This window comes from Symsagittifera roscoffensis, chromosome 5 (genome assembly GCF_963678635.1).
Source record: "Symsagittifera roscoffensis chromosome 5, txSymRosc1.1, whole genome shotgun sequence".
In the NCBI taxonomy this organism is placed as follows: Eukaryota; Metazoa; Xenacoelomorpha; order Acoela; family Convolutidae; genus Symsagittifera; species Symsagittifera roscoffensis.
Window position 1 is genome coordinate 64690860 of NC_087066.1, and position 27714 is coordinate 64718573.

Consider the following 27714-nt stretch of genomic DNA (forward strand, 5'->3'; position numbering starts at 1 on the left):
GTAACGAGTGGTTTTACGGGGTTGTGTATGCAGACCTAATATGTTTGTCGTGGCCTTATTAGTCCGTATGTAATTTTCATTACAATCAGACAATGTGGTCAACAAATTTACATTAAAATTTTGCAGGTGGGGGGAAAAGAAAAAAGAGCCTTTTCGTTTACCCCAAATATGAATTTTTGCAAGTAAAAGTTTTGTTCGCATTATCCGATTGTTATAAAAATGAAAAACATGACAAACATATTTGGCATTAATACCTAACCTTGTTAAACCCTTCGCTGCAAAATGAATGATCATCCGAGGTGGGGGGAAAAGGAAAAAAAGCCCATTGTTAAATTGTAAAAAAAAACCGGTATGTGGGCTAGTTATCCAATTGGGAGCACAATTGTCATCATACAAAACTTAGATAAGCCGATGACAACACCAAAAAGTGATTTTTGTATTTGGAGTTGGAGTTGAACGGTAGTTTGGAGTTGGAGTTTGGTTCAAAACATTAGTTGATGATGATCGAAAATCGTCTTCGAGCTTAAAGAAGGTTATGACCCAGCTGATCCACCTGGCTTTACCAAAAATGCTAGTCATACCCTCTTCACGCAAGTCGAAAAGTACAAAACATTGAATAGAAGGTTTATGATTAAGGATTTTTTATGCATGGAAATGGTATGGCTAGCATTTTTCCATTAACCAAAAAGTGATTGTTTTCTTAATTTGAAATCTTTTCAAAATTTTTGGGCTGTGTTCGTAACCGAAGACAACAGACAAAGACCCTGGTTACTCAAAACTATAGTAACTAATGGTTTAATGGTCATGCAAGAACAATGCACGGGAAATGACCTGAAAATAGCTGTGTTGCACAAACAATATAACAAAAGTAGCAAAATTCGGCAAAAAAAGTTACTGAGATGCTTCTATTTTGATGTAAAAGTTTTCATTTATCATGCTTTACCCGAGGCATTCAACAAAATGCAATGCGAAATAAATAGATTTTTAAGCGTTGGGAGAATATTTGTTTACTGCAACGGAAAAATAGTACGCCAACTTTTGAGTAAAAAATAATTATTGTTCCGACTTTCGATACAAAAGTAACGGAATATTTGTGCTCGGGTGGGTTTTTTTTTCAGACAAATTTCGACTTTTAACTAGCCATTTTTGACGGAATTTTTTTTATATCATTCAAAAGGTATTGTTGTCCTGAGCTTAAATTTGAAAAGATATTTCACCTGCGATCATTTTTCGTAAAGTTACGGGGGGTTAAAGATTGCCATTTTGGCCAATTTGGGACAATTAACGCGCGATATATTTCGCGCTATTAACGCGTAAGCGGAGAGTTAATCCGTCTAAAAAATCTTTCCAAATTGGTTAAAAGAAGCTTATTTGCAATAATTGATTTGTTACAAGGAACGAAATCTCTCTTTTTGTACTTTATATGGCGTGTGGGGGGATGATTTTCATTTAAAATTTCAAATTTTAGAAAAAAAATTTTCATTTTATTTTTTTTCATTTATTTTTTAAATGTTATTACTGCTGCTCCATAAACCCTAAAAGGCAGTCGGAACATTCAGGGCTTCGTCCTGATACGAGCAGTCTTGTTTCTCATGTGGTTCTTTTTTGTAAATTCTTGGAGCTTAATGATTTCCCGCTTTGGCTAATTTTAATTCAGCAAAAAGGTATGAAAATTCTATTAAAAGCATTAGCATTTTTCATAACTTTATTTGTGTTATTGTATGAATAGCATTTCCGGTCTCTGGAAGTCAACCCGGGTATCTATTAAAACAATACAGAACCTGAGAAAAAGTCTAAATAAACTTCAAACTTCTATCAAATGCACATCTGAAAAATAGTTTCGTTCATAATAGAGAATAATTTTTTCCACACTCCAAAATTTTTATGTCAAACTGGAAAAATGTTCTCACCATTTTCATGATATTAGGTTTGTTAGGCTGCTAAGTTAACTTCATTAAAAAGAAATTTTTTTTTCAAGAAAACACCTATTTAGCCGTTGTAGATACACAAGCACCCACTTAGTGGTTGTAGATACACAAGCACCCACTTAGCCGTTGTAGATACACCCTATTTAAGCCTTTGTAGGTTCTTTTGGTAGATACAGACCAGATGAAAACTGCTCGCATAAGGGCGAGTTTTTGGTTGTTTTCACTGCTTCTTAAAGGTCTATGTGCTCTTGCGTTATAAGACTTATTGAAAGTAAAAAAACATATTTCGAATTTTTAGTTTAAAACTGTTCCCAAACGCTATGTAAATTGATATAATTCACATACAGCAAAATATTCCAAATAGTATGCCTCATCTACCATTTGGCAAAGTAGACCAAATAGCATGCCGCAAATAAGTTCAGAACTATTTTTAAGACGAGTTAAACTTACAGCCGCATTTTTAGCACAAAGGGGAAATAATTAAACCCCATGAATTTATAAAAAAGAACCACAAAAAAGAATATTTATTTAAAATAGAGCTCACGACAACAAAACCTTTCATCGCCAAAATAAGCTAGTTAAAAAGTCAAATTTGGTCTTGAAAAAAAAAAAAGAAACCGCTCCGATCACAAATATTCCATCACTTTCTTCAAAATGTAGAAAATGCGAAGGAATTTCAAAAAAGGGTCAAAGCATTGGATGGCATCTTGAATGCAAAATAAGCTTTCTTTTGCGCTACCACACGCATCAGAGTTTCAATTTTTAAAAGATTACTCATATTAATATAAAAAATTGCAAAAACTGGAGCAGAGAGTTTAATTAAACAAGAAGAGCCAACTGACTACGGTGTTCTGTTACATACAAAATTTGAAGAAAACAATTCGAAAATAATTTCAAACAAACATTTGGAAAATGAGGCGGTCGATTATCTGACAATTGAATAAGCCATTGACAATTAAATAAGCAATTTTTTTTTCATAGGCAAGGGGGAAAGGTCACGGTTTGGGGTTGTTGTTCCGACTTTTGATACGAAAGTAACGAAATATTTGTGCTCGGGTGGGTTTTTTTTCTCTTCAGACAAATTTCGATTTTTTAACTGGCCATTTTTGACAGAATTTTTTAAATAATTCATAAGGTATTGTTGTCCTGAGCTTAAATTTGAAAAGATATTTCACCTGTGATTATTTTTCGTAAAGTTATGGGGGTTTAAAAATTGCCATTTTGGCCAATTTGGGACAATTAACGCGCGATATATTTCGCGCTATTAACGCGTAAGCGGAGATTTAATCCGCCTTAGAAATTGTTCCAAATTGGTTGAAAGAAGCTTATTTGCAGTAGTTGATTTGTTACAAAGAGCAAAATCTATCCTTTTGTACTTCATATGGCGTGTGGGGTATGAATTTCAAAAAAAAATCCCAATTTAAAAAAAAAGTTTTCATTTTATTCTATTAAATTTTTTTGTATGTTATTACTGCTCCATAAACCTTAAAAGGCAGTCAGAACTTTCAGGGCTTCGCCCTGATACGAGCAGTCTTGTTTTAGTTTGGTTACGACAGCATCGGGAAATTTTCCAAAATGAAAGAGCCGAAGCTTCCACAGAAGAAGTTTGTACGCACTTTTTTCTCACCAATGAGTTCACGGAACATCTGCCCTACCAGAGACTTATTGGGAAAGATTACAAAAAATTTTTAAAAAAACGACTTGAGATCCGCCAAAATGTCGCGAGAAGCCAACTAAAACTTCGAAATAGTTGATTCATTTCGTTCACAAAGGCTTGCTCCTGAGGTTCTGGTTGTTTTGAAAAGTGATTGCCCATCCTAGTTAACAGATTTGTAGCAAAAACTTCTGTTTTATAAGTTTTATGATTTCTATTATTTCATTTTTGTTTTCTACTTTTTTAATACTCTTTTTGTGATATTTTAGCATATTTCTATATATTTCACAAAAAATACCAGACATTTTTAGGACTGTCAAAATGTAATAACAGATAAAAGATACATTTTAAAACGGAAAAAACAAGGCTTACAATTTAAAACATGTTTTTCTGATCATGACAAAAGATTAGTTTGTCGTTTAATTTGACATTGTACTCATTTGTTTTTTAACCTAGATGAAATACTTTACTTTGAAAAAAATAATAAACTTAATGCAGTTTATATTCGCATCGCTGTTTGAGTAAATAAACCGTAATTGTTTGTCCTGAGAACTCCACGCCGCTCACCTGGGCTTAATTCGATTCGTTTGTGTTTGCGTAAACTTCACCCTAGCCCCATATGAAAAACTCAGTTACCCTAAAACCCATGTTTAATAAACTCAGAAGAAAAAATTTTGAAGAAAAAACTCTTGCAATTTATACCAGTTGATGAAATGTTCGGAATAAATGGTTTAGAAAACTGAGCAAAAATCGACCTTTAATTGTCGTTCTTGAAAGTAAATTTTTGGGGGTTGCATAATTTTGTTTTGCATAACTATTTGGTTCCCCTTGCCAGTTTTGTTTGCTAGTTTTGTAAGTTTTTTAATTCTGTTTCGTAATTTTGTCGGAATCTTTTTAGAATTTTGAATCAGTCGGAGTAATTAAGGATTTTAGAAATTTAGAACAATGCACAATTAGTCCGGCCGAATCCGAAAAAAAGAGCAGGGTTGAACTTAATTCATCGACAATGCTATTGTCATACAACTTTACATGTCGCTTTTACGAAAGATTCTGATCATACAAACTTCCTCCAACTGAAACTTATTTGGTAACAATTTTTGACAAAGCACAAACTTTGTACGAAATAAAACTTCAAAACTCCACAAATAATTTTTTTGCAAACTTGTTTCTAAAAAAACAATACTAAGAAAACAATTGTCAAAAAACGTTTTGTATTTGCATATAATAATATAGTAATTTTAATGTTTCAATCTGAATGTTCCACTTACGAATCCCTTTCAACTGAAATTCTATCCAGAGCAATTTTTGAAAACAAAGAAATTCGCACAAACTTAAACTTCAAAATTCCCACCAACAATTTTTTTGCAATCATTTCTCTTAAGAAACTGTTACTAAAAACAATTTTTAAATAATATTTTGTTAGCATATAATTTTACAGTTTTTTCTCATGTTTCAATCTAGTTTTTCAACTAATAAATTCAGTTTGGCTGATATTTTATCAGTAGCAATTTTGGAAAATAAAGAATTTTGTACAAATTAAAAACATTTTTCTAAAAGCGTATGCAAATATTTCTTGGCATAATTTAATGTGTTCTTTCCTAGTTTCCATCTAAATTTTCCACTTTTAATTCTATCAATAGCTATTTTGAAAAAAGTAAAAGTGAATTAAACGTTTTTTTTTACATTTTTATAGAGCAAAACAAATTGCAACTTCACTATACCAAATATACTGGCCAAGCTGGCAAATTTTAACATACCACAAATTAACAAAAAAGATTCCAAGACAAAGTTTTTGTATGTTTGAGCTCAAAGATATGATGTTCTTCAGACGGTATAAGAAATAGTATGGAAAAGAAACTTGTTCACTCAAAAATTCAACAAGCACAAACCTGAATCATTTCCTTTCACTAAAGTTAAAACGATTAACCGTTTTTGATCTGGTTGGAAAAAAGCTGGTTGGAAAAAAGAAATTATCAATCATCTCAAACCATAGAAGTTAACGAGATAAAGGAGCAGAAGGTGTATTCAGTTGAAGGTCGAGCAGAAGGTTGAGCCGAACTGAGCCAAATTTGTTTTTTCAGTTTTATTACTTGATTGATTATTTGATATGAAAAACTTCTATGAAACAAAATTTTTACGAGCAAGTTTTATCATAAGTTAAACGTCAGTAAATTTAGATTAACAGTTATTGAATTTTTTTGATTTGCACAAAAAATTTCTTAAATAACTCATCAATACAAAAGTTTTGTCAGATTGATAATCATCGTCAGGGTAGACCTTGAGCGTACATTAGTATGTCCTGGGCCTAGAATTATATGCCCTGCTGATATATACTTTATTTTTTTTTACTTTAGCACAAACCAATCAAACTATTTGGTTCCCCTTGCCAGTTTTGTTTGCTAGGTTTGTAAGTTTTTTGATTTTGTTTCGAAATTTTGTAATTGTGGAATTGTTAAGAATTTTGAATCAGTCGGAGTAATTAAGGCTGCAGCAGAGTTTAGAACAATGCACAACTAGTCCGGGCCGAATTCGAAAAACTGAGCAGGGCTGAACATAATACGTCGACAATGCTATTTTCATACAATTTTACATGTCGATTTTATGAATCTGATCCTTCAAGTTCCCTTCAACTGAAATTATATCAGTAGCATTTTTTGACAATAAAGAAGTTTTGTTCAAAATAAAAGTTCAAAACTCCGCAAAATTTTGAACTGTTTTTCAAACTTGTTTTAAAAAAGCATTACTAAAAACAATTTTCAAAAAGCGTTTTATATTTGCATTTAATATTATAGTGTTTTCAATTTTTCAATTTAATTGTTCCACTAACGAATCCCTTTCAACTGAAATTCTATTTAAAGCATTTTTTGAGAACAAAAAATACTGCACAAACTTAAACTTCAAAATTCCCACCAACAATTTTTTTGCAAACATTTTTCTTAGAAAACTGTTACTAAAAACAATTCAATTATAAAATAATATCTTTTTTTTGCATTTAATTTTATAGTTTTTCCCATTTCAACCCAGTTTTTTAACTAACAAATTCTTTTTGGCTGATATTTTATCAGTAGCATTTTTTGACATTACAGAAGCTAAAGAAGTTAAAACTCTAAAAGCATAATTAGGTACCGTTAATAATCGACTATTAAATCAAGCTATTTTCTATAATAAAAACAACAGTCGTTCTGCTCAAACTACCTCGTGAGTCATCCACTCTCTACTTTTAGTTATCATAGCTTTTTGGGGTTTAATTTGACATCAAAAAAGTTTTTGAGTCATGTTTTGTTCCCTTTTCATTTTGAAATGTTAGCTAGGTAAATTGTCATGGAACTCAATGTACGAACGATACAGGCGCAATTTGATATATCCGCTCATTTGAGGTTTTTTTGTGACTTATGATTTAGCGAGAAAACACCACCAAAGTTTCAAGTACATGCCCATTTTAAGTCGGGTAAGAACATTATAAGTTTTGTTTTTCACCGTTTTGTTCACAATTTGGCTAGGATTTCGATCAATTTTTCTATTACTTTTCAGATGCAGATACCACAGAGATTAGTCGAATTTTATTTTAGTACTTGCTTCTAGTTTTTTGAGATTAGAATTGATTATGAAATGGTTTAAAAACAAACATGAGAATCAAGAAAAAAATAAATAAAAATAGGTTCATAAAGCTGATTTTGATTAGAGGACCGCAAAAAAATAAGAAGCTAAGCATAAAAATATACGTTCCGTCCACAAATTTCACTAAAAACCAACTTTATCGGACTAACGCGATCATAAAATTCATGAGTTAACGCGATTAATTGTTCGCCTTTTCAAGTTGGTGCGACCAAAAAGATCAGACACGAATTTCGCGACCAGTTCAGAGACGACACTACCACAAAAGGAAAAAGAAGAAAAATCCCTGGTTGAAACGTACCCATTTTTTTTGGTCAGGAAAGTGGAAAAAAAAACAAATTTTGGCCGAGACGGTGAAAATATGCGTAACTTTGGTCCTGTAAGTGCGACTCTGCAATCAGAAATCAGGAATCAGGAACAACATCTCTCTCATTTGAAATAGAGGTTATGTTGTTGACGTTATCAAAGACTCTCAACAAGACAAAACTAAAGACAATTGATGTTTTTCTTTTATTTTTTAAGATGTATATTCTTTGCTCTACTGACACATGTTGTTTTTGGAACCTGATCTAAACTATATTTTATGATTGAATAAATTAGATATTTTACCACTGTAAAGTATTTAATATTAACCAATCATGATCCATCTAACTAACAACCCACTTATTTGTAAGTGCTGAAATTACTTGTAATTTCAGCACCAGAGAGATTTGAATTTAACTTAGAATTTAGTTACCTCTCCAAGAGAACTTCAGCAGCGGCAATAAACCAGTATACCCTAGATCTATTGAGCCTAGCAGAGACTAGTTAAACAACCTGAGACTAGATAGTATAAGAGTAAGATTAGGATCGGTATTAGACTAAGAAGTTGCACGAATCTATCCGGCCGAAAATAAGATAGCGTGACGAGCAGACGGTGTACCCTATCCGAAATTACTCTATGAGTTAACCACATCGCACATAACTCATCTGGTGCGACCATAAGTCTCGAACAAGACCTTAATAGCTTAGAATTAACCAAAAATAGATTAGAATTTAGACAAAACATTTTCAAAATGTTATACGACGATAATTTAATCGAAATGTCTCTACGACTCAATAGATCAGAGCCAATATTCCGAACGATAACAGAATTACCCGGAATCGTAAGAAGACCTCGAACCAGAGACGACATACGACAAAGTAGAAACTTACCATATAGTTATATGATAGTACGGCAAAAGCCAACACAAACTTTTATATTTAGAATTTTATTAGCAATGAATTTAGATTTTCATTTGCAAACATAAAATCTTGAAGTCAATCTTCATGATCATTTCAGGCGCTAAGCAAAATTACTAATATACAATAACGATTGATAAAAAAATCTCAGATCGTTTTCTTAAATTCTGCAGTATTATATAAAACATGTTTGGAAAATATTTATTGAAAATAAAAACAAAAATTAGTAGAATGACAATAAATTGTTAGTAATCATAAAATCATCTGTTGTCCCAGCTTCATCACCTAAACATAACAGCAATCATAAGCTCACTAATATCATTAAAAAACTAAATATTTTTCTTAAATAAATTTAAACCATTTTAAACTTAAATTCACTTAATTTTAAAATCAGATCATCAAGGCTTATCCTTGGATCTTAATTAATTTTCTATTTCACTAAATTTAAAACTTGATCATCAAGGCCAATCCTTAGATTAAAAAGAACAATTTTGTTCTCCCCCACCCACTTAGCAAGTGTCTAACGACCTTAAACGTCGATTCACTATCCAACCCTTCCAAAAAGCCCAAGACTAATAGAAATTTATCAACAAAACTAACCATTCAAATTAGGATAAACAGTGAAGAACTTCGGTTATTCATCCTTCACTTGAACCCTTCTCTTACCAGACCCAGGATAAATCTTAGACTTAGTAAGTTTAAAATAGTTTCTAACGAACTACTCGCGTTCTAATTATACCTGAACCTTGTGGATCGATTTACTATTCTCCAACCCTTGAACACAATCACTACCCCTAAGTAAGATTAAGTAAGTTAACACCTTAGCTTATACTAGCCACGAGAAAGTAAAAAATCATTCTTCGGAATCGATATACTTTTCTCTCCAACCCTGAACAAATAGACCCAGGTTAAGCTAACCAAAAAATCGTAAGGACTAACAGTTTAAGAAAGTAGACATCATCTAACAACTTTTTGCATCCCTCATCCTAAAACTTATGTCATTCAAAAATCTAGGAAATAAACAAACAATCGTTTTACACAACTGTGAAATAGATAACAAAAAATACGATCTTGTAATCACACCTCATACACAAACAGTTGGATATATTAGAACAAAACGACTAACAATAAAAAGAAAAATAATAAACAAACAAAGACAAATCACACGAAAAAGATTTTCAAAAAATAGAAACGCATTTTCAGAATCAGAAGCCAGCAATTTAGATGAATTCTATAAATTAAAAGAATCAATTGATAGAAATTGTCCCATTCACGATCAATTATATTTTTCCGACTCAGTAACAACTTCAAATTCATCAAAAAGAGGAAAAAGAAGAACAAAAAAGCAATATAAACACAAACCAGTACACTTGTATAATTGGAATCAACCAATTAGACACATCGATAGTTATATATTAACAGTCATTAAACGAAAAAATGAGCCACAGCCACACTCAAAGTGACGATAGTCCAGATGACGACGACATTTACCCCTTCCTCGTAGATGCACCCGATAATAGAGGGCAGCATGACTTTTGCAAGAATTTACTCCTAAATTTGTTTGAACCCGGAATCAGCCCATGCAAAACAGAATTCCCAGATGTAAAAATCAAAAGACAAATTATAGAACATTATCTGAAAAATATATGTAATTTAACACAACAATATGGAATCTACACCATAGAATTCAGTACACCAAATCCGAATCACCGCAAATATGTAATTCAAACAGACGATCTTGACTTAGAATTTTCAAAAGTATTCTTAGAATATATTAAAAGCGTACAATATCATAACTCACAAAGAGCAGACTTCATATTTACTAACGAAGTTTTTGCAATAATATATAGTTATATTTCAATATTAGAAAAAACAGAAATTCCAAACATCTCACCAACTGAGACATCCAAACATACAAAAGTACGGCAGGAAACACATTATTTTCAACTTTTCTACATATAATCAAAGAAAATTTCACTAAAGACGAAGTTTCACAACACACAAAACATGACTTACAAAAAATTTTGGCATGGTTTATAATAGATTATTTCACACATAATATAGACTTAATTTCACAAGCAAGAAAAAATTCCAGACCTCAAAATCCAAACGATGATACTGCCATCACAGAACAGTCAGACTACGTTTGGGACCCAGAATGGTCTCATCATGCATTTATAAACATCCCACAATCAATCTCAAGTCAAGCAATAAGTACAATATCTTATCAAAGAGATTATGTAAGAGTAATATCATTAACCATTGATGCAACACCATTAAACTACAATACATTTTTACCTGATACGCGAAACAACAGTTTAAATTCAACCGTCATACACAATGAAACCTTAATGGAACTAGGAATCTTACACATCAAGATATCCAAACACCATCACACTTTATAAATGAAGAAATCGTACAAACAACAACAACTACACAACAAAGCATTTCACCAATACGTCCAAATTTAACTACACCAAAAAATACACACTCTTCACTAGCACACGTAACCTTACAATCAACCGTTAAACCCTCGGTTGCTCCACAATATTCACAATTGGATTATCAAACACATAGACCTAAAACAGTACCGTCAAAAACACGAAGAACGTTCACAAGAAACACTTTTGCAGAACACAATTATAATTACGCACATTCATCAAAAACAAACTATCCTCCACGAAAAACTAATAATAATCATGTAAGATCTCGATATTGGGATAACCCAATAACAATAACCAACTCAGTAAATTTTCAAACTAATTCACATCCTCCACAGGATCGTAGTGAAAATTACCCATTTTTTCAGCAAAATAAAAAAAAGGCACCTCATCATACAGATTACTTATCATCTGATGATGATTATTTACAACCAGATATTTTTGCACCATATACTCAAGAATATCGCGGACAAGGAGTGCAAAAACCATACACATATCATAGAATTTTTTCTCCACATCCAACAGATACACAAAATCAACAACCAATACAAATGCAAAACCCAACTAATACACATTCTTTTCAACCAATTCAGCCACAAAACCCAATGATCACACACTCGTATCAACCAACTCAAATGCAAAGTGAAATACCACTCCCATATTACCTTCAACAACACGAAATAACAAAAAATCAACTTTCAAATTTTTCACAAATACCAAATGCCGCAGAATCACTACAAATGACAATGAATCCATACCTTATGGGTGGATCATCAATAACATCAAACAAACCATTAATGGTATTCACAGGAACAGACCCTGAATATTCTGTAGAAGATTATTTAAATGCAGTAACAGCAAATTTAATTTTAAATATAGGACCTGAACCAATTAATACACCACTACATCAAAATTGGATACATCGACGCACAGCGTTGATACAAACAACCTTAGATGGCGCAGCCCAAAAATGGTTTTCAGTATTGCCAATAGAAATAAAATCAAATTGGAAAAGATTTACACAAGAATTTTCAAAAATGTTTGATTCCGAAAGAAATAAACAACACCAAAGAGTTTTATGTAATGAAATTCGCAGATTACCAAATGAATTCATCAAACAATTAGCAGTACGTATCGAAACACTAGTTCGAAAAGCATATTCATTAAATACACATGACTATAAAAACACAAAAATGACAGAAATTTTAATGATGACCTTAACACCTCAATTAAGGAAAATAGCAATAAAAAAGAGAGCATCCCATCCTTCCTCAATTCGAGAGCCCGATTTAGATTTTCGAAAACTAGTAGACAAACTAGAACAAGCGGAAATCACAATGAAACTTGAAGAAACAGAAAATCTGAAATTACAATATGTTAATCGAATCGAAACAAACACCACAAATATCAATAATATACAGGAATCAGATACAGACCTCGTTGAAAAAATCACTGAAATACTAAATATTTATGAAAAACACCCAAACTTTAAAGGCAAACCATCTTTCAAAAAATGGTGTAATTATTGCCGACGATACGGACATAGTATTTCTGAATGTAGACAAAAACAACAGGATAACCAAAACAAGCCTCAAAAATATAAAGAACCAAATAAATCATTCTATCAATATATGAAAAAAGATCAAAATCTACCAAACAAAAATGTATACAGCAACAACAGTTCAGGAAAACCACTTCCGAATAATACTAATTACACAAGGAATCAATCACCATATAACTCAACTTATAGAGGAAGATCACCAGAACGAAGAAATACACAGAATTCTTCACAAAACCATTATAACCGACCAAATAGTCGAAATAACTACTCCAGATCAAATTCAAATACAACACAATTTGTTTCTAGATCCAATTCCCAATCAAACACAAGAAATAAAAACTATCCAAACAATCAATCACGAAACTCATCAAATAATCGAAATAGAAGTTATTCGAACAACCGAAATCAGAATTACCCGAACAATCGATCAAGAAATAACTCATATAACAGATCAAACTATCACAGATCAAACAATAAATATCAAAACAGATCACGAAACAATTCACAAAATCGACATTCAAGTTATAATAATCGATATAGAATTTATTCTCAACCACCACATAGAAATAATAACCATTATAATAATTCTAAACATCGCTACAGAAGTAGTACACCCAAACATCAAAGACATATTAATCAAGTACAATAAAATGAAGAAACAACATCAGACCCCCCAGGTATTGACGACACAGGAAATAACGAACTACAACTAAATCAAATAAACTGTGAATCATCAGACACAGAAAGTGATACAGAAAACACTATCTCCATAATTATGATAGCAGTCGAGAACGACTACGAACCTATTATATATGAACAACCTTTTTCATCACATATATATGAAAATCAATTGGAACTCCTTCACAATTATTATATTGAACCCATCCACACTACACAAATGGCACAAGAAACTAACGAAATTAACACTGTAAATAAACCCAATGAAAATGACAATACAAAATGCTTGAATACACATCACATCTACCAAAATGTACAAAAAGAACAACCCAAAGAAAAAATTTGGACAATACCATTTCTTTTAGAAAGTCCAAGAAACAAAGAATTTCAACCACCAGACCTTGAAATTGATTTTTTAATTGATTCAGGAGCAGAATCAAACATAATTAACATTCCCACATGGAATGAAATCAAAACATTACACCCAAAATTAACGCTTCTTGCAACCTACAGTAAACTAGCAACAGCACAAGGATCAACATTAGTAAACTATGGAAAAGTTCAATTATTTTTTCTCCCCACAAGAACAATGGAGCAAAAAAAAATTTTAAACAAGCCATTTAAACAAAAATTTCATATCACTGATATTAAACACAATATCATTGGCATACCATTTATCTCGAAATACATACCAACAATCAACATCTTGAATAGTAAAATACTAATCAAAGATAAGTACACAAAAACAAAAAATACAGCTCTAACATTTTTTCAAAGATTAAATCCACAACTACCATTCTTTTCAAAATTTTATCCAATTTATAACCAACAACGGAAACACCTGAAACCACTATCAGGAAACATATATAACTTTTCAATAAAACATGTTCACCAATATGATAAAAATCAAAATAAACAACAACTCTTTATGTCAGACTTTGAATTCAAATCTATCCATAAGTATTTCAAAATCACAATTTCATCTATAAAATATTTGAAAATTACGAATTCAGACATCATTTCGTTACATGTATATAACAATACACCGTATCAAGTAACATTACCCTTAGGACTTTTAGGATATTGCGAAACCAACGCTACAATATCACCAATGCATGAAAAAGCATACCGCGTAAATAACATACTCCAATTATTAGATATTTGTCAATCCACAATTCTTAACGAAGAACTATCCATAAATAATATAATAAGTAATGAAAAAAGAAATACAGATTATTTCACAAAAACCCCATATTTCAAACCTACATTCAACATAAATAACTATACAGAGGATCAACAGAAATTTTTAACAATGTTTAACTTCCAACATTCACAAATAACACAAGACGAATTTGATAAGTTAGCCAAACAGCTAATAAAATATTCATCAGTCTATGCAACATCCAAATTTGATGTTGGCAAAATCAGTTCATCACTACATCTCCCGTTAAAACCTGACGCAGTTTTCAAAAAACAAAGAGCAAGTAAAGTACCAATTCATTTACACGATAAAGTAAACAGATTACTCGATATTTTAGAGCAATATAAAATTATCTCACCGGTAAACAAAGAAGAACAACCAAAAGGTAACACATTTATTAACCCTGTTATCATCTTAGCAAAAAGAGAATCATTAAAAATAGTCTTAGATGCTAGATATCTAAATTCACTAATGGACGAATCAAAATGCAATTGGCATATTGAACCAATACAAGTTATTTTAACAAAAACAAACGGAAATTACTTTACAACCGCAGATATGAATAGTGCATACAATCAAATGCCACTAGATGAACAATCACGACGTTTAACACAATTTGTTATTGGAAATCAACAATATGAATTCAACCGCCTATTCTATGGAATATCCATAGGACCAGCAGCATTTTCAGCTTTTATGAGCAAAATTTTTAGACCACTAATACTCAAGAAAAACGCAATCTTTTATTTAGACGATGTTTTTATGCAATCACAGACAAAAGATGAAATGTTTACAGTTTTAGAACACTATCACAAAATACTTCAGAACGAAAATCTGAAGGCCGCCCCGATAAGTCACCCTTCTTTTTAACACGAGTTAAATTTTTAGGACATAATATAGAAAGAAAGACAATAACTCCATTAAAATCACGCATTGATGCTATTCAAAAACTTCAACCACCAACAAACAAAAAGAAAATCCAAGAATTCCTTGGAATGTTGAATTTTTTAAGCAAATACGTTTATAAAATGCAATTATATTTAAGACCATTCTATAATATCCTCAGACAACAAAATAATTTTGAATGGAATACAGAACATCAAACACGATTTGAAGAAATTAAAAAACTTTTAAATGAACAAATTTCAAATACAATTCCAGATCCAAATCAACCATTCTATGCAATGTGCGATGCTTCAAATTTTGGCATCGGCGCAGCATTATTACAATCACACAATGGTACAAATAAAATGAACCTTATATCAGCAAATTCTCGATTATTCACTCAAGCAGAGCTACGACTCTCAACTTTAATGAGAGAATGTACAGCTATAATTTATACACTTACAGAATATGAATTTCTGATACTTGGATCAAAACATCCAACAGTTCTATTCACCGATCACAAACCAATCATTTTTCTCTTTACACAAAAGTCAAACCCAAATCACCGAGTTTATAGATTTCAATTAATTCTAATGAAATTTCCAAACTTACATATAGTTTGGACAGCAGGAAAGAATCTTGCATTACCAGATACATTAAGTCGAAATACACCACCTGAATTACTTACACGAAAAACTACAGTTGAAATACCCAAAAATATAAAATTTTACCTTGCAGAAAACGAAACATCACCCCGACTAGAATGCAAATATGCAGTAAAAACTGACATTGAACAATCACAGATAAATAACTTACAACACTTCCCACTTTACTTAGATTGCCAAAATAACCACTACGAAGTTGACCTACTTGGAACATCAACTTTCAAACCAATTCCATAATCACAATGGATAAAAAATAACACCCAACAAAAAAAAGTAAAACAACACTCGCATAAAAAAGACTTTTTTCCGTTAATTGAAAAAAAATCTAACTGATAAAATAAATTTATCAGGACCACAAACAAATGATTCAAAATACACAATAAATCAAGTTTTTGACCTCCATTACCCACTTGACACAATTCCTTTATCTAAATTAGAAATTGAAAACATTTTTCTCCCCCCAACAGATAAAATTACAATTAATACCTTGAAACAATATCAAAATCTTGACCCAGTAATTAGACAACTGAAATCATGGCACAAATACAAAACTAAACCCGTAAAAGCAGATACCACAATTTTAGGAAATAAAACACTCCTCCGATATTTTCGAAAATTTAATAATACAACAATCAATGAAAACACAGACCTTCTAGAATACCAATTAAATGAATCTACAGTTCCCTGTCTCCCTTTAAGTATGATTCTCATAGCTTTTAACATTTCACATACACAAAACATTAAAGGACACTCAGGATCAGAAAAAACGTATTCAAATTTTATACAAAATTTCTATTTCCTAAATGCACCAATTTGGATAAAAGTACTATGCAATGATTGTATAGTATGTCAGCTAAATAAACCTTATCCAAATCAAAAACAAATAGCACAAAAACAAGATTTTAAAGGACAGAGTTTATACTTTAACCATCGTATCTCATTTGATACAAAAGGACCAATTTCACCATCATCTGAAGGAAACTCCTACATTATGGTAATTGTTGACGCATTTACACATTATGTAGCACTCAACCCAACCACATTGTAACGCTTATTATGCTTACACAACACTTTATGAACACTGGATAGCCAAGTTCGGACTACCCGAAATTTTAGTTACAGACAACGGTACAGAATTCATTAATAATGAAATCATCACACTATGTCATTTATATAACATTAAGCACAAACCACGTACATCTCATGCACCTTGGACAAACGGCTTAGTCGAAGGTATGAACCGTTCACTACAAGAATATCTTAGATGTATCATCAATGGAAATGATACAAGATACACCGAATGGTCAGCAGATGTAAAATTATTTCCCTTAGCATATAATTCACAAATTACGACAACTCTAGGAATGTCACCATATGAAATGGTTTTTAATCAAAAGCCACGTAAACCAATTATGTTTACAGCAAACTCTCATAAAAATGCACAAAGTCATTGTCATCCGAATAAAGACTCAATTTGTTATAACTTACCTTTAAACACGCATGATGAAGATCATTTTCATCACCCACAAATTCTTAAATTAGCCTCCGGTACACACACCGAATGGATTTTAAATAGAGATAAAAAACACAATGAAATTTACCAAAAAGTAACAAAAAAGTTGTTACAAAGGCAAAACATTAATGAACAAATAAATTCACGCTTTACACCAGCCTCCGATTTGAAAATTGGAACATTTGTTTTAATACCTAATTTTAACACTCAAAAAGGAATTTCTAAAAAATTACAACCCCTTCGTAAAGAACCATACCAAATAATTGCCAAACCCACTGACGTAACATACAAAATCACCGACTCAGACCAAAAAGAAATTGTTCAACATCGAAACAATTTATTACCTTATTACCCAAAAGAATACGCACTACGCGAACTAACTCAATTATATTCTTTCACAGGTTTAAAAGTTATTCCAAATCACCCACATACGGAAAGTGAAACAAAAGAGCAAAATGACATTCACCTCGAAAAACAAAATAAAAAATCAACTACAACGAAAAACAATACAAAAAAGCTAGATCAAAATATACCTCAAAAAGAAAGGAAAAATAGAAAAATGACAGAAAAAATTATTCCCCAAGAACAATTAGAGAAATCAGAACATAGAGAGTCATCACGACTTAGAAATCAACCACGCAAAAACTACAAAACATTCATTCCACAATCTAAAAAATTAAAGAAAGTTGAATTTCAAAAACAACTTTAATTTTACAATCAATAATCTTTGCACCTCTGAAACATTTTAAACTTTCATTTTTCAAAATAACATGCTGACAAACACGCAGCAATTCTAGTTCAAAATTAGCCAATAAGATTCATTCAATCCGTCACCTTCTATAACTCTAACACAAACCAATTAGACGAAAAAATATTAAACTCCAGGCATATCTATAACTATAAGTTTACGACCTCCAGGTCAAATATAGGCAAACCACTCCAACTTGACAACTAAAATAAATATCACCATAATATCTTAACCCTCCTTTATCTAATAACGCAAAGATCAACAATATTTCCCCAACTCAGACCTCAGATACCCCCCAAACAAAAATGTTAATTTAGCCTAAAGTAAGAGAACGACCATATTAAATTAGCCTAAAGTATAAAAATCTCAAAAATATCCCAGATCACTTGACAAATAAAAACAAAGTAAAAGAAGACCTCCCGAACACCATAAAAATCGCCCCCAACAATTTTTCACAAAACTCAACCCACTTGTCAAAAAACCAATAAATAACTCGACCACACTTGAAAATTGCCCCAAACAACAAAAAATATTCGATCAAGAAACCATTTCTTAAATGCTCTTCTCTCGATCAGTCAACATAATACTCAACATTTTCATAAACTTTTAAACAATATTCAAACCATTATTCAAATTTCTTTTTGATACCTTTGAAGCTTTTGTAATAATCTTAATCATTTTTTGCAATATTTTTTTAATTTTCTATTCCATATTTGAACTATACTTCCAACTTTCAAAAGCCATTGACCATATTCACAGGTACGAGACAAAAAACTTATCTAAATGATACGAACCATTTTTAGTAGAACAGATATTTTTTTACTATTTGTAATTTTATAACATTTTTATCACCCCTCATCTTGACAATATGCAAATGTAAAAAGAAGGCAGTCATAACATTCGCCTTAGCAACAATCCTTTTAATTCTTTTTCTAGAAGAATACTACAGTAAACATAAATAAATTTTTTCACTAAAAGATATCAATAAAAAACCCTCAAAAATTGCTAACCAACAATCACACAGTCAGTCTTCACCGAAATCATCCCAGGAAAACCCAACACCACCTACAACTACCAAAAACCCCCAAACATCTACACGAATTTCTTTCCAAGATAACCCATATACCTTTGAAGAACGACACGCTCGCTTATCTGAACCACTAGAACCAGTTCAACGACAAGCACCTCTAAGTGAACCAACACAAAACTTGTACCCAACACTACCACAAGAATTAAGTAGAATACGAAATCTTAGTCAAAATCAAAATACAGTTGAAATAAATAGACAAATTATACATCCACGACGAAACAGAAATTTTCAAACCCCCCGAGTTCATTTTGATATACCCCAATCCCCATCACAAAGTACTCCAGAAAACCCAATTGGTATATTACCAGAAACCCCTACGCTTCTTTCACAGCGTAGCACCTCAAGCCTACCCTCAGATTACTTAGGTTCAACACCAACATCTGAACAAATACGTGAAAATCCCTTTAACCCCCAAACCAAACATCACGACTACCATATTGGACAACACAATCATTCACACAAGGTGAACCCAATTTAATAAATGATCCAATAGATATTTCTACCGATACAACAACATCATCATCACTACCAGAAACATTATCACTACCATCAACACCATCAATAAGCCAAAATTCACCGACACCTTTTCCTTTAAATTTCCCTAATAATCTCGACGCTAGATATCGAGAACAATCATCAACAAATATCCCTCTAAGATTAGACTGGAATACATTCACAGCACCCCCACCATTATTTGGACAGCACCCAGAAAGTAACCGACTACACAACTGGGCACTTAATAGATTACAATATAGACAAGATATCCACGAAGACATTCGTGATCATAACATCCAAATACTCCAACAAAATAGTCTACAATTAAAATTTGATATCACGGTTAAACTAAACAACATTGCTCAACATCCTTACCCATTAAACCCACCAAATATAACAGCTCAATCACTACCACCACCATTTATAACAACTGAAGTAATATATAAATACGACAGATATACCAAAAAGACAATTGGTTACATCACATTTTATAACCCATACTCAGGATTATCATACACATGTATATTCTAAAAATCTTAATTTTTCTTCAACTCTTTTTTCTAGTAATCTCCAATCAGAATATAAATCCTTCTCCCCGCACAGGACCCCAAGACTTATTAGTAACACATTACGATTGTGAAGAAAATGAACAAAAGACACTACACAAATATGCAATAAATCAAGTATCACAATGCGAAACAGAACCACAAGCTATAGAAACTACAAATGTAATAGCGACACTCTATTCAAAAGCCCGAGCAACAACAGTTATAGGATATAAATTCACAGCAACCTTTTCCGAAAAGAAAGTACATTGCTCACAAGTCTCAAACGGAAATAAAAACCGACTTGACCACGAATCATTTTACCAAAGTAATATCGAACGACTTTTACATCTCAATCCCGATGATTGTAAAAACGAGTTACTCAGACTAAATATCACAAGAAATAAAAACACCGACAGAAAATTAGTATATTTCCAAGTTTTTGCAGATTCTGTACATCAAGAAGAACTTGAAAGATATCAGGGACATATAAAACTAGATGAAAAATACCCATACAACGGCGCACACGGAAGATTAACTTATGACATACACGATAAACACTGGATACCACACATTGGTATAAATAACCCGTCAAACTGCAAAGCAGACACAAAAAATGAAGGATATCAAGAAATAATGTTTTTCGATTGGAAATTACAACTCGAAAAAATACAACTCACACGAGATTTATCTGACAACACAATGATCTATCAAGGAATTAGATTACCTTGTAAAAACGATCAAGGCTATTGTGACCCTACAACACGAACACAAGCAACAATTGTTTGGTTTCCCGAAGATACATGTACAACATTTCAAGTAGCAAAAATACACGCCCGAATGATAAAATTTCACGAGAAATATTCCATACAATTAATCCCATATGAACAAGTAAATCCAACACGAAAACAAAATACTGATTTAAGAAACATCTACAATATAGAAAATAAATTGACACGTTTTCAAATATATCAAGAAACAGAACTTGCATGCAAATACAGAAACCCACTTTACAAAACACAATATTCTGAAATATTAGTTGAATACGAAAAAGTTTTCGACATGACCACTGGAAAAATAAAAATTGACCCTTATGCCACAGGTCATCCCCTAAACAAAGGAACATCATATATACCAGTTAATTTTCAAAAAAGTAATGGTCAACCTGGTGGACATCTACAGCCACATGACACTAGCAGCACACGCTTACAAGAACTATCACTAATGAATAATTCTTATTTTGGTAATATTCACTATGATATTCACTTAGATATGAAACTAGACTACACAATTAGTCGAAATTTTCAGGAAACGTCACTCTCTGAATTAGAAACACTTCACCAACTATGCAAATTAGAACGGACACAAATCCTACAATCACTTGCACTAGCAGTATTAAAAATACCCTACGCAGGATATTTATTATCAGGAAATAGATCAAATTTTTTAGACTACGAAGGAAACATTTTATGGTTTTATACCTGTACCAAAAAAGTATCACCACTATATGTTTTTGAAGATAAAAGATGCTATAAAAGAATCCCTATCTTTTATAAAAATAAAGTACATTTTGTTGACACACTTTCAAGACGGACATATTTCTGGGATACCGCAGTCCCATGTGGATCAGAAAATAGCCACAATGTAGTACAACTGAACCCTGATGAAGATAAATATTACCTTCTTACCCCATACCCCACATTAATGCAATCACTCAAAAAGTTTTCACCTGAAAGCATTAGAGCTATTGCTCGAAACCCAAATATCGACTTACAATCAATTGGAATATATTCAAAATCGGATATCCAACATCACATTAGAACACAACAATTCCAGGAATTATTAACACAAATGGACACTATACAAAGACAATCAATTGACCAAAACTTACGCAAACTTGCCGAAACAGCAGGATTTGCAGATATCTGTACACAAGATTATAGCGGATATTTTAAAGACATTAAAGACTATATATATCTAAACGGTGAAAAATACCGACCACAAGATATCTCACCTATAAATATTTTTAGCTTTGTTACACTGAAAAATGAAATTCTTGATTTTCTAGGATGGCCCTATTACATCTTAGAAAAATTGACTATTTTATACGCAATATTTAACTTTATAGGATTTCTTTTTTCTCTTTTAAAAGGAATCTATAATACATGCGCTATGCTATACACACACAAATAAATAGACAAGCAAGTGTAGCACGCATACTATTTGCAGGATTTTTTGGAATTTTTTCATCATCAATAAACAAAGTTCTTTTAGACGCACAAATAAAAGAATATAATACAAAAATAGCGACAAGACAGAACACATACGACGAAGAACATAATAATATAGAGGTAACGCCTACAGCACCACAGTTACCACCCCTACCACATAACCATCCATTATCCCTAGTCCCACGAAATTTCCGAAATCTAGCAATAACACATAATCCAAATTTTAGACCAAACATATCACAAAGTCCCAAACAACATATAATGACACATCATTCACAAGATGAAAATACATATGAACAAATTATCGACCAACCCCATACCACAGCTTTTCAGTCTCAAAATAATAATTTTTGTAGCCCACGATGAGCCGACAACTTGGATCCCTACACCGCTCAAATTCCCATCCAACCAACCTCAACACTCCAATTACAATAATTCCACTTTTTAATTTCCCGCCACCCGATTTCCCCACTAGTAATATAACATCAGGCATGAATTCAGACACTAATTCAAATATTTCAGCTTTTTACTCCATTTCACAACTCAATAACCCTAATATTGAAACCCCTGATGAATTTGCAGACTCCGAACCATCTCCATTCAATAATTTTCAAACCAACTCCTCAGTTTTTTCAAAACCCCCTTTTCAACCAATCCCACCAAATAACCCACTCCCATCCATTTCTACACCCTCTTATGCTTCACAAGTAATCCCAACCTACTCTTCATTTCATTCAGACCGATCATCCAATTCCCCAGATATTCCCCAAATCTCCCAAGAACTCGATAATTTTATCACCCTACAACAACAACTATTACACCCTAGCACCCCCACTATAAATCAAATTTCTTCCACAATAGAATCCTCAAACCCACCTACCCCTACTCCCTCTTCAGCTTATTCTGCATCATTAGCACAATCATCCATATCCACCGAATCATCAAATAGCACTAATAGAGCTTATCGCACTTTTAAAAGAAAATTCCCAAACCATCCATTCCCAACCAAGCCAGGAACAGCCCGTGAATATATTAATCATCCACATCACACTAACACGAAAGATTTTCTACCAATCACCTTACCTTCATTTCCACAATATACTTTAAACTATCATGACATTAACGACACACGTAGTTTTGTAGATGAACATGTTTTAATGCCTACACTTCATTGGACCTCATATTATCATTTTACTAATCCCCTTTGCCTTCCATTATCTAATACTCATAACGATATAGAAAGAAATCAAGATATGCTATATCGACTCACCACACCACTAACACACAGACAATTTATTTATATAGGATATAAAAAATCACTAAAAACATTCACTGCACCCCGAGCTAACGAATTTACGCTAGAATATTACGATCATAACATCATCCGAACTAACCAAGACCAATTTTTAGATGATGATCGCTTCGCTAACCCACAACTAACAGAAAAAATTTTCATCAAAACACCATATGTATTTACACTAAATATATTTGATCGAAAATTTGATCACATTATTTCTGAAGCACTAAACGACATGCAAGCTTACGAAAGTTTTAAAGAAAAATTTCAATTATTTTCACTGACCTTCCACTTCCTTGCACCACATGAACGCGATTTGCACTGCTCACACGACATTATGTTACGCACTAAACAAACCCACACATATACATATTATCGCTTCATACAAAATCATTTTGATCTACACACACCCTCTAGACAACCACACCATCGTTTTCAATTCATCAATTCCAAATACACCTCACCATTCTTTCTTAACTTCACATATTGCATTAAATTTAACCACAAATTATATAACTTAATCCAAAACACACCTTATGAGTTTGCAGTAGGCACTGAAGAACTAACCACTATTAAGGCACTTCAATTGCTTTGGCCACTGCTTCAAACTAAAAACATCATTCGCATACTAGCAAAATTACTAACAAACTCCGACATAATACACGACATCTTTCCCCACGGTTTTTTCCCCGACGACTAACAGGTAAGTATAATTTATACATAATTTTCACTAATAAATATAAAATAAATACTAACCATTCTTTACTCATGTTTCATTTAGATCTTTAGCCTTCATACCAGGATCATCTGAAGAAACAAAAAAGCAAAATAAAAAAAAAACTTGTAAAATTCATCACTTCACTAATATTTTCCACAAGATAAACTGATAAAATTTATACAAAATGTAGTACATTGATTTATAAATTGTTTCCCCAAAAGCAGTAAATTTCATAAAAATGAAAATTTGTAATTTCATTTTTTCCCAAAACTAGCAGTAAAATTAAAATTCTATGTAGTAAATTGATAAAACGAAAATGCAGTACTAACCTTTCGATATTTTCATTCACTCGCACAAGAATTCTATCCAAACTCGCACAGCTCACCCACGAAGAATTGTTTAAATAATGAATTTCAGTTTCAAGCTATCACACTCAACAACTCTAACTCGCGATAACAAGTTTCAAACTTTCCTTTAACCCGGTTGGAAAGGAATTATATACTAAACAAAACTAACCAACGCAGCTTACTAAACACCACAAATCATAGAATAACATCATGACTAAGAAAAGAAAACCAACGGTACCCAAACCGGATTAACCCAGTTTAAAACTGGATAATTTATTCTTTTGAAGACTATTATAAAGTCTAAGAAAGAAATGATAAAACACAAAAAAGTCGAAAAACAAACCCATACGAAAAACAATTTGATTTTTGAAAAAAGGACACAACCAACGAAACATAAGAAAAACCACCATAAACCCAACATAAAACGTTATCACATAACAGGACTTCTCACAGAAACCGCACAAAATCATACTCCCACTCCTGGCCTAACCCACCAGAGAGGACGTCCTGAGCATGCTCTATAGCCGGCCTAACCCACCGCGCTACGTCCACGCTTTGTGACCACACTTCTATTTTTAATAAGAGGTACTCAAGTGTGAGTAACTCTTCAAAATAACCGAACTAAAACAAAATGCTTTTGTGAAAACAACTAAATAAAATCATAATTAAAACACTGAACTAATAAAAATTTTATAAAATGTAAACTATACTTTGCAGTATATAGATCAGCACACAACAACAACGAACATCCAAAGACAAAATGACCCCACTACACTTAAAAAAGAATGGCCAACCACAAACCGATATGCTGTCCACAATGACAAACTCAAAGGATTTAGAGTACGACTCGACTTCGCAGAAAAGGACTTCATTGAACTAGACCAATGACCACCTCGATGTTCGAGTATACGTACAGATCCGAGTTACAGGGCATTCCCTCCACGCACAGTCTCCACGCCATTCCAGACGAGGTCGAACACAAAAGAAGTTCTCTACATAAAACAGAAAAACCCGTCATAGCAAACCATTCTGAAATCAGATTGATTTCATTGGGAAACACCATCGTTGTCACAAGAAGACACGACGATTGATGCCCCTCACTCCAGCGTCCTGGAAATTCTCTAACAAAGAGAAACCGGACAAAAGCACGATGTTCGCCAAATCCTTTAAATTGCAGAAAGATAATTCTAAAAAACTCTGTGAAACCCGGATGGGTGGAACCTGATCTAAACTATATTTTATGATTGGATAAATTAGATATTTTACCACTGTAAAGTATTTAATGTTAACCAATCATGATCCAAATAACTAACAACCCACTTATTTGTAAGTGCTGAAATTACTTGTAATTTCAGCACCAGAGAGATTTGAATTTAACTTAGAATTTAGTTGCCTCTCCAAGAGAACTTCAGCAGCCGCAATAAACCAGTATACCCTAGATCTATTGAGCCTAGCAGAGACTAGTTAAACAACCTGAGACTAGATAGTATAAGAGTAAGATTAGGATCGGTATTAGACTAAGAAGTTGCACGAATCTATCCGGCCGAAAATAAGATAGCGTGACGAGCAGACGGTGTACCCTATCCGAAATTACTCTATGAGTTAACCACATCGCACATAACTCATTTTTCTCAAAAAGTTCGAATGTTAATATGTAATCCCGTTGTGTGAAAAATCAGATCATTCATTCAAAACTGAGCGCCCTCAGGTAACTTTGTTTGCCCTCAAACAATGGCTTATGTTATGCTAGTACACGCCACACTCCTTATAAGGCGATAAGTTATACTTTTATTTTTCTGTCCACTTTTTCACCACTTGGAAATAGATTTTCAGAAATAATGACTGGACCAAGGCCGGCGTAACGCTCTTCAATTGAGCAGATTTAGCAGCCGTAAGATTTGATCCGCCGACCCGGACACGTAGTTTTGATGATCAATTGCTTGAGACTAATGTTATTCCTTTAAAAAGTTGACATATCCAGCATCAAGACCTTCTTTAAAAAGTCTTCAGATGAAGCTGCTTGGAAACTTCACATGAAGAGTATTTCAATGAAAGTCGCAAATTTTTTTTTCACTTTAAGAAACACCAGGATCGATATTGGAGGAAAGAATGCAAGATGGAAGCATTGGCGTCTTACTACAAGTCTCATCTCAGGAATATCGGATGTTTCGAGAACACCTACAAAAACTCAATGGATCTTCTCAAACCACGGTACCAAGTAGAGTGGAAAGAAGTGAAAAAAAAAACACTTGAAGATGGTTCGACGAGCACTTCAAGCAATGGAAATTGTTGTTTTTCAGTTTGACGCAGATAAAGAATCGTATGAAAGATATGAAAGGTAGAAGCAAGATTTAACAGCCAAATTGAAAAACTGCAAGCTCAAGAAATTAGAAGAAAACATTGAAGATTTGTTGAAAGAAAGCACAACATCAGCGAGAACAAATTTTTCGTTTGAGAAGACTGAATAACTGGTAGAAGAGTTTCACGCCTGTAGCACACTGCAATCGTTGACAAAGTCGGATGATCTCAGTTTTTCTTTTCGAAAAACCAAAAAACAGACAACCGGAAAATGGATTAGTCTCTGTCAAAGTTGCTGGCTTGATTGAATAAGCGCAAGAAGACATGGACAGGCCCATGGTGCGATTTGCAGATGAACAGAATATCCAAATCAAAATCCAAAGTAATGAAACTTCAGACGAATTGGCGCAGTCACCAGATGAGATGATTCACAATTTGAAGATCATCAGACCCAGTTAGCAGCAGTCATTGAGAAAACTGAAGTGTCGCAAGCTGTAGGATCAACACTACAAACTCCGTGAAAACTAGTTAAAATGTTTTTCTTAACACCCATCCCGAGTAGGAGGGCGGACTGAATCAAAAG

At 32.7% G+C, this 27714-nt stretch overlaps 1 protein-coding gene across 1 annotated transcript in view; it reads right to left on the minus strand.

The window, feature by feature from the left end:
- LOC134846229 (ERO1-like protein beta) overlaps positions 1-27714 on the minus strand; it is a 117318-nt gene that overhangs the window by 38730 nt on the left and 50874 nt on the right. The window lies entirely within an intron of this gene.